The following is a 10255-nucleotide window of genomic DNA, read 5'->3' as shown; positions in this document are numbered from 1 at the left end:
GTGACGAGCGGCGCCGCTAATGCTGCACGGGGAATTCTCCTGAAAAGTAATTACACAGGTAATCTACAGTGGGAGTTAGAAATTATTGGAAATATTGACTATTGAGCTTTTTCTTTTTTCCATAATTGAAGTTTAACAAAAAAAAAAATGTTTGGTATTAATATTTCATGTGTAAGCTGTGTTGAACAGAGTGGAGGGATAAATATGGGTGCTGAGTTCAAAATCCGGCTTCCCCTGTGGAAGCATCAGCAGGTAAAAGGAGTTTGACGCCGCCGGGAGTTTAGAAAACAGCCTTTAAATATGACACTCTTTGCATAAGGTAGCATAAAAAAAAAAAAGCTTCCAACAAGCTGCCGTTCTTCCGTGATGTAATTACAGATAGCTGTTTCGATTTCAACATCTACAGTACGTGGAAAGTCCTCGAAAAGAAGGAGGAAACTAAGCCGAGTCAAAAGCTCCCCTGCCCTAGAGGAACCACGCATTGTGCAGCTTGCAATCTCGAGCCAGGATATGAAGATCTTAAATCTCGAGCCATTAAAAACTTCACGGGGAGACGCTCTGTTTTTCTCCACGGCCAGTTGTAAAGAACGATATACTGTGGCGAGACTCTGAGGCGGGAAAGAAGAAAGAAGACGACGAAGAAGAAGAAGAAGAAGCCTGATCCTGCTCTCCAAGGAGAGCGAGGTAAGAATTGGCTTTGATGATAGAAATGGATTAAACAGATTACATTAAAGGCCAGTCTAATTGAACCAATCTATCCTGATTCTGCTGCAGCAAGATAAATGATGAGGAGGCCTGATAGTAGACACTGTATAGGTCATGTTTCTTCTTTTTTTTTGTATGCATTGAAGAAAAAGATCCTTTTGTGTGAAAAAAGAGAATTTATATTCCAACAATGATGTGCTTCTGTGGGTTTTTTTTTTTAATCTCATTTTACCTGACACACTCTTCCCATATGCGTTTTGTCATTAACATGCACGTCAATTCGATTCTGCATTAATGGTTTACCCTTTCTGCTGCGTTCAAGTGTAGAAATGTTCATTTTATGTCCTTTTTTGGCTATTTTTCTGAACAAACTCCCAGGTTTCTCCTCCATTGGACGGATGTACATACGTCAAAACGTGGATTCTTTTCCAGCAGCGGACTCTCAAATACTCATGAGTCACCGTTTATGGACCGGTGACGAATACGAGACACAGACTCATCAGTGGAGTAGGGGGTGGGGGGAAAAATAGAGGGAGAAAAGCAAGATGAATTATAGAAATTAAGACGGTTTTCCAAGCTCTGGTGTTGAACAAGACATCTTTTTTATGGTCAGGTCAGTTGTGTCCTTGATTAAGATTTAGAGTGAGCTAACAAGCACACTTACACAGTATGTGCATTACAAAACAGCTGAGAGTGCAGTATTAACCTTTTTTTCCAGTACATACATACATACAGAAGCTATAGGAATGTGCAACATAGAGTGTCTATATCCTTTTTTCAGCACAAGAGAAGCAATCTGATGGGGGGAAAAAAAGAATTTTCACAACTATATAAACACACCTGAGTAAAAAAAGTACTCTAAATGTTTGAAATCGGATTGAATTTGTGGAATTTGTAAATATGTCACAGTTCAGAGTTCACTTTGTTCGTTTTCATGAACAAAAAGAAAAGAAACATGGGTTTATTTTTGTGACCTCTGCACAATTATTGTTACTTTATGTCACGACTGAAAATACAATATAAAATGAATCATGACTTTAACTAAACGACACATAAGAAGACAAAGAATTTTGAGAAAAAGTAAGAAATCAGAGATTAAAGTCAGAAGGGTTAAGGAATGGGAAATATGAGAATGTGTGTGTGTGTGCGTGTGCACCTGTCCTCGTTATTGACGCTGTCCAGTTGAAGTGAGTGTGATAGGGTGACCTTTCCCTCCAGCCTTGTTATCAGCGTGAACTCGTTAAGCAGGACTGTTTAATTAGCAGTGGGATGGCAATCAGGGAGGAGTCAGAGACCTCTGTAGTCATAGACACGGATCAATGGTCTTCGGGGAGCCTCTGGGCCTCTGCACTCAGCAACAGGAGACATTTACAAACAACAGTATGTGCACGACGTGGCCTGATGTACATACAAATTTTCATGGACACTAGCGATTCACTAACGTGAGTTTTAAGGTCCTCTGTTTGTAAATCTATGAAAAAACGTAAAGGAAGTCAGATTATGTGTAAATTTCATCCATCGAATCTTAAATATCCATAAATCATATTTAAAAATACATGTACAGTAAGTTTATTCCAATTAAAGTTACCAAGTAATATGAAGACAGCAACACCAACTACTTTCTTTTTAAATCAGGTAAGTGAGAAGTATTTAGCTTCCATTTCCCGTAGACTTCCATTCAAACCGAGGCCTATAATTTGGACTTTCCGCGTCGAAGCTCTTAAAAAAAAAAGGTGCCTCTGATGGTCGTACACGAGGGTGGAATATGGAGCCAAACCCAGAGCATATGCTGGCTGAACTCATCTCAGAGGCTTGGGAATTAATTAGCTCCATCTTGGAAGAGCTTTATTTGTGAAAAAGATTGTGCAGGATTGAGCCTCCGTTTAGGGACTAGGGCATGAGTTTTGGCCACTTGCGTTGGATCACAAGGTCCGGCTCGCAGCCTGTGTTCCAATTCATGCCAGATACTGTGTGTTGGTAGAGGTCAGGGATCCGTGCTGGCTCAGAAAAAGATGTTAAAATACGTTTCCTTCTTTCTTCTTTTCTTGTGTGCTGTTATTTTGGCTTCTCCCTTTCCTGCTTTTCTTATTTCTTCTGGTATTTTTGTATTTCCTGTTCTAACCTTGAGCCTCTCCATCTGCTTTGGTTTGATTTGTTGGCTCTTTTGTCGTACGTTTGTCCTGATTCCTGTTCTGAATCATGACTCATACGTGTAAGGAGGCGTCGTGCATACATATACTGAACATTCTTAATAGCATATTGTTTGTGTAGGATGTTTCTGGCCGAAGGAATAAAAGCACAAACCTTGACCCCTGATGTATTTATTACACGGTGATTTATTTATTCATGATCCTGAGTTTTTCCTCCCTGTGTATTTTTTATTGTGTATCTCTGTGTCTGTTCACCTGTTCTATCTATCCATTTGGCCTTTATTTTACCTGCACTCTCCTCTGTACTATTTTTATTGTGTATCTCTGTGTCTGTTCACCTGCGTTCTATCTATCTATTTTTTGGATTTTTATTACATTTGGCCTTTATTTTACCTGCACTCTCCTCTGCGATGTTGTCTTGTACTATTCCAGATAGAAACACGTCTTTATTGGAGACGCACACACGTCATATTGACACAAAGGTATGAGGTCTCCACTGACACCATGCGATCACTCTTTTCATCTTCACACGAATGTAAAATCTCGCCGCCGGAGTAATAATAGCCCACTTTCCTTAGAAGCGGAGTGCAAAAGTGATAAAAACCCCAGGTTGACGTGCACACACGCTGCGGCATCCGTGTGCACTAAAGTGTGCACAAACGCGCTTAAAGCTGCACGCGGTCGCACGAACGCTCAGGGAGGAGAAACAGCCGCTGCACCTGCACTCGGTGAGATCTGTGTGAAAGTGAGAAGCATGAAGACAAATAAAAAAAAAAGAAAGAAAGAAAGAAAGAAAAAAGGTCTGTTGATCTATTTTTACTGCAGAGCAGGGGGCAGAGGGAGCGAGAGCTTCCTACATAATGCATGGCCCTGTAAAGCAGCTTGTTGCTTCCACACTGCTGCTCTCTCTCTCTGGGCTTCCAGGTGTTCTGTCAAACAAGGAGCATACAGTCGGAGAGACAGGTGCTCTCTGCTTGATCTCCCTCGGACCTCCAGCTGAAATCCGAGCTGCTCTTTGGGTCTCCAGGTTTCTTCGGGGCCCGTGGTTTGATTTGTATCGGCTTCTGCAGAGTGGGAGGATTCAGACGACACTGACAATGAATTTATGACAAAAAGAGCCTTTGACGCTTGGATACGCCAGAGGAGGACACGTCTGCTTCTGAGCAGCGACGAGGAAACGCCATCCAAGTGTGGACTGTACGTTTCCATGCAAGTCAAGTCAAGCTACAAGCCATTTAATGGCACCACTGTCCTTGTCGCAGTACAAGCACTGGCGTGGAATTGATTTATTGAGTGAAGTGAATCCGACTCGACTCCACTATAGCGCGCGATATGAACCTTTGTAGAACGTTAGCACTTAGCTGGTGGCTAGTTGCTACTGTATCTATGAACTTTTATGACATTTGCATTCCCTCTGTAAGAACAGAAAATGGACTGCTCCAGAGGGGTCTATCTGCAGCGTGCAAGACAGGGGCGTAACTATAAGTGGGCGGAGTTACAAGTTGACCAATTCACGCCATAGATAGATAGATAGATAGATAAACAAGGTCTAACCAGCCTAGATTTTAAAATTGACATAAACTCAATAAAAAACTAACATATGCTACAGAAAAATAGCAAAATGCAAAGTTAAAAAGCAAGTAGAACGCAAAGACGCAGTAAAAGTACAATAAAATACAACGCAGAGAGTCAGGTCTACCAGATTGACTGTGTGAATTAGACACTAAAAGACTAAAAGTTGTCGTGTAAACAGATGAAAACAGATGGGAAAACAGATTATTAAAACAAATTACTAGCCAAAACCTGGGTTATAAAGTGCTGTGAACCTGTTTCTCCTCTTATTCCCAGGGGCTGACTAACACAATAATGAAAAGACTATAGCTGATAAACATCTGATTGTGGCATTGATATCTTGCTAGGAAGCGACAGAGAGCATATTGAGCATATTTAGGAGATGAAAGCAGGAAAAAATGAAAATAAAATAACTTCATTTGTCTGCTTTGATTTTGTCAATGATTTGGTCTTAAATGATTTTTTTTTTTAAAAAGAAAGATTTATTACAAAAGAAAATGTTTATTGATTCCAGAGCTGTGTTAATTAAGGGTTTAAATTTGGAAAATAACTTTTTAATAGCATACTATTCTACCACTAAATGACCGGCTGTGGTTTCAGGGACAGGCGGTCTGAGCAGCCATAAAGGGGGTTGGGTCGCTGCCGGGCAACACAAGGAGGGAGGACTAATGAAAGCTTGATGAGGATGCCTCTCTGAATCCACCAGCATGATTAGGCTTTAATTACCAAGGGCCACCTCGACATATTCCCTATAATTGGAAATACCTAAGCACTTGGCTGCTCGTGGCATGAAACCAAAAAAAATCCATGTCTCATGACCGCCCACAGAACCGGAGTCTCTGCGCAACAGGAGATACAGTGTCGTTTCCACAGTTAAGCTTCTCTTTATACAGAACAGTGGCTTTTGTATATTCTCTGCAACCTTAGCGAAGAAGACTCCTAGTTATCACCCTGCGTCGGTGCCAGAGTGCACTGACAGCCCTCAGCCTTGAATAAGATGTTGTGAAGGAGGCTTTAAACTTGTAGCTGCTGCTTCCCCAGTATGTTAGCGTCTCCACGCTGCCAGATGTGACAATAACATCCCTATACTGCTGCCAAACGCCTACAAGACACCCACAGGCATTGGCAGACTCCTTGGCAAAATCTTCTGTTGCACAACCACATGGAGAAAAAAAGGGGGAGGGGGTCTTTATATTCTTCTGGTTAAGTGATTCACTGGAAGAATCACTCTCTCTTTCTCCAATTCAGCGCCGTCACACCATCTATGGCCTCGTTCAACTGCGCGAGCTGCGGCTGGATCGCTGTACGTTAGACAAAAGGCGTGCGTTTGTGAGCCGAGCTCAGGTGTTCAGACGCTGAGCGGCGCGGCAGAGGCAGCAGACGCTTCAAGGACAGGCTGACGAGACGCTCAACAAAGAGACGGTATACCTGAAAGAAAAGAAATAATGAACGTTTTGCTTTTCAAACTTCAATTTTAAATCAGAAGTCGCCAGCTTACGGAACTTAAGGAGATCACAAGTGTCACTGTGTGATGTTTTGCCACTTCAGTCAAACAACCTTGGACCTGGACACTGACTCTCACTTCCCGCCAGCAGCAATAGGAAAAGGAAAAACTGAAGTTTGTTAAGCGCTCACTCAACTTAAACCAAAGCCCAACGAGAAAATCATCATTTTTAGGTTGTTAATCAAATCAAACTCCAAAGTGACAAGAAGACACAGTTGAACTCACTGATGGAGGCTTTAGTGATTTAACATTTCTGGTGTGCTGTGATGTAGAATCGTTGATTTTCTCTGGTTCTTAACTTCAGGTTCCATTCCGAAACGGCTGTCTCACGGCTTGATAAAGCATTTAATGTAGTGTTAAGACAATGCAGCCATAATAAGGTGTAGATTATAAGAGATGAGGCCTTTATTAAGTGGCTAAAATCATGTTTTTCCTTTTTCAATGAGAGTGAGTATCTGGGTCCTGCATCCTTGGCAAAGTCTGTGTTAATAGTGAGTCAATACCCCATAAAAACACACTTTAGTATACCTTTAATTGTTTGTACAGTAAGGGAACATAACTTCCTAAGGAAGTATTTACCATGGGAATATCATGAAAAGATAAGATCTCGGGATGCTTTAATCCTATTGTTCGACAAGGTTCACGTCGATGCTATCGTTCGGAGCACATGAGTGTGAACAGGAGCGGCGCTGTGGTTATTGAGCACATGAAACCAAGCATTCAGCAGCCGTGTTTATCAGCTCGCTCAGATTATTCCACTCGGGGACCCCCCGGCGTAATTTGTCGGATGATAAAAAACACCTCTCTCCACAGTCTGCCTGTGCATTTATTCTGTTGTGTTCAGCATGTGTCAAAAGTAACGAGAAAGGGAGGAAGTGTGGAGGATGCGCACGAGTTAGTCACTGCAGAAATAATGTCCTAATGATGTGACTCCAGGACGCACAGATTTGACAGGAGGGGTCTGATGCTAGCTGCTGGAATCAGATAGATTAGCAGAGGAGCATCTGCTATAGCTGACTATGTAGCATAAATGGCTAACGTTGTCTGGTTGACATTTGTGGTTTTTATTCGACACACAGCCCTTAAACTGTTGGAATGTTTTGTCTCAGCCCTGCAGGTTAAACCTCTCTCTCATATTAGCTAACTAGCTATTGGAGATTAGCAGAGCGGCGTCTGCTATAGCTGACTATGTAGCATAAGTGGCTAAAGTTGTCTGGTTAACATTTGTGGTTTTTATTCGACACACAGCCCTTAAACTGTTGGAATGTTTTGTCTCAGCCCTGCAGGTTAAACCTCTCTCTCATATTAGCCAACTAGCTTTTGGAGATTAGCAGAGGAGCATCTGCTATAGCTGACTATGTAGCATAAATGGCTAAAGTTGTCTGGTAAACATTTGTGGTTTTACGCAGCCCTTAAACTGTTGGAATGTTTTGTCTCAGCCCTGCAGGTTAAACCTCTCTCTCATATTAGCTAACTAGCTATTGGAGATTAGCAGAGCGGCGTCTGCTATAGCTGACTATGTAGCATAAATGGCTAAAGTTGTCTGGTAAACATTTGTGGTTTTTATTCGACACGCAGCCCTTAAACCGTTGGAATGTTTTGTCTCAGCCCTGCAGGTTAAACCTCTCTCTCATATTAGCCAACTAGCTTTTGGAGATTAGCAGAGGAGCATCTGCTATAGCTGACTATGTAGCATAAATGGCTAAAGTTGTCTGGTAAACATTTGTGGTTTTTATTCGACACGCAGCCCTTAAACTGTTGGAATGTTTTGTCTCAGCCCTGCAGGTTAAACCTCTCTCTCATATTAGCCAACTAGCTTTTGGAGATTAGCAGAGCAGCATCTGCTATAGCTGACTATGTAGCATAAGTGGCTAAAGTTGTCTGGTTGACATTTGTGGTTTTTATTTGACACACAGCCCTTAAACTGTTGGAATGTTTTGTCTCAGCCCTGCAGGTTAAACCTCTCTCTCATATTAGCTAACTAGCTATTGGAGATTAGCAGTGCAGCGTCTGCTATGCTGACTATGTAGCATAAATGGCTAATGTTGCTAAAGTGATGGTGCTGTGCACCTTGTCTGACAAAAAAAAAAATTTGCAACGGGGAAATAACCTTGTCCAAAAGCTTTGTGTGAGCTGTTAATTTAAATGTTAAGCGTGACGCGGTTGGCTAGCACCTGTGCGGGAATATTAGCATAACATAATTTGACCTTTGACACTGCGCCATTCAACGCCATTCTGTTGACGCCTCCACCTCGTACGCGAGTCGGCCATAATGAGAATGCTCTTGTAAAAGTCTGGAGACTAAAATGGCTCAACAACTACTACTTGATGGAGTGTCTGTTTCCACCAGCGCCAACGTCTGGTTGACATTTGTGGTTTTTATTCGACACGCAGCCCTTGAACCTTTGGAACGTTTTGTCTCAGCCCCGCAGGTTAAACCTCTCTCTCATATTCACCATCATGTCGCGCGAGTTAACCTTTAGCGTTGAAGTAAATGTTGCCCCTTTAGCTGCTGAAAACACATAAAGAGCATTTAAGCTGCGGATGTGAACTCACACACAACCTTCGTCTGCGTCAGACGGAGAGGAAACTGAGTGGAGCTGCACTTCTGGGACGTGCGACCTTTATTGAAAAATGACTCCATCTCTTCTAATTTTATAACGCGTCTCCGGGATTGACGTAGCCGGCGTAGTTAGGTAGATAATATGCTGTCTGCGTGTAATTACAGATAAAAGAACATTAAGTTGGACAGATACATGTAAGCTTCCTGATGAGGGTGCCCATTTCAATTAGGGAGCATTAAATGAAACAAAAAACCTTATGGGAGTTTCTCACAGCCAGACCCAAGGAGAATTAATCCACTGCGCGGGGCCATTTACCAGAGAGTAATTACTCCCTAATTATCCATTAGTTATTCGATTACCCTTTTATCAGCTAGTCATGGTCAAAAGGCAGGAATAGCGGATAAGTCATCACCTTGGTTGGTAACAGATGTAATTAACATGCCATAGCTCCCTTGAAGGACGACGACAACGACGACGAGGGAGCGCGTTCGAGCAAAGTGAACAGATTCTGGCACATTTCCTTTGTTTGATCAAAAGGAACCATGCACCATTTGTTCAAAACTCCACTTTCCTGCTCACTTACCCAGCTGGTTTGCAGCGTTACCTCCGGCTGAGTTTAGAGCACACTGGTCAGTCAGGGGGAAAAGAAGGCAGAGGGTGTGCGAATGTAGTCCGGGCGCTCATTGTTAGCCCCCTGAATGGTTCTGTGATTGAGGATTGATAAGAAATCAGACAACACTTTATGGGGAAGATGGATGATTAGGTGCACATTGTGTCGCCGGACGAAGAGAGCAGCCAAGAAGCGTGAATACTCCATGCCAAAACTGCTTCTACCATTTATTACACATAATTACATTCTTAAATAAAAACGATTCACTGAACAGTTTCCTTGCATAGAGATATTACAATACCAATTTAAAAAAGAATTATGAAACAAACCAGTAACAAAAATAAATCTTTCTCAGTTTTTCCATAATAAAGAACATTATCGTACCCATACATCATCATAATATACAAATGATAAATTTGAAAACACGTCGTACAGCGAAAAAAGAAAAGGAGAAAGACAACGGAGGAAAAAGGTGGAGGGAGGAGGAGGAGGAGGAGAGAAGGTGGAGGTGGTGTCAGACAGAGGAGTTTGAAAGGGATCATATTGGAGAAAATGGAAGGGCGGGGGAAGGAGAAAGGGAATGCTGGTAGAAGTAGGGGGTGCGTTTGATTTGAAATTCAGACCTAGTGGAAACAGAGTGGGTGTAACACATAGCAATGCGTCCCCACCACGTACACATACATACACACACACAAACACACACTCCTATGCTGAGAGCAAGAGCTGCAATGTGGATCATCGACTCTCACGCGGTGGCAGGAAAAACAGTGAGAAAACACACATGGAGAACAGGGAATATGTGTACATGTGTGTTTTTTTTGTGAGTATGTACTTGTGCATATACAGTATATGTTTGAATCTGTGGCAAAAGTGTGTGTGTGTGTGTGTGTGTGTGCGAGAGAGAATCCATAGACGGTGTGTATGCGTGTACATTTGTGCTTAAAAACAGCTACTATACAGACTCTGTGATAACCAGGGTTCATCGTGTGTGAAGTTGAAGTGTACAAGCTGACAGAAAACAGCAGATATGCTGATAAGTCCCCCCCTCCCACACACACACACACACACCCCACCCCCAAAAAGAAAACTATTCAGAGTGCAAATACAAACAGACGAAGAACACACAGGCACGGCAGAATTGACAATCATT

This window comes from Solea senegalensis, linkage group LG2 (assembly GCF_019176455.1).
Source record: "Solea senegalensis isolate Sse05_10M linkage group LG2, IFAPA_SoseM_1, whole genome shotgun sequence".
Lineage (NCBI taxonomy): Eukaryota > Metazoa > Chordata > Actinopteri > Pleuronectiformes > Soleidae > Solea > Solea senegalensis.
The sequence above is the reverse complement of the archived record's forward strand: the minus strand, read 5'-3'. Positions refer to the sequence as shown.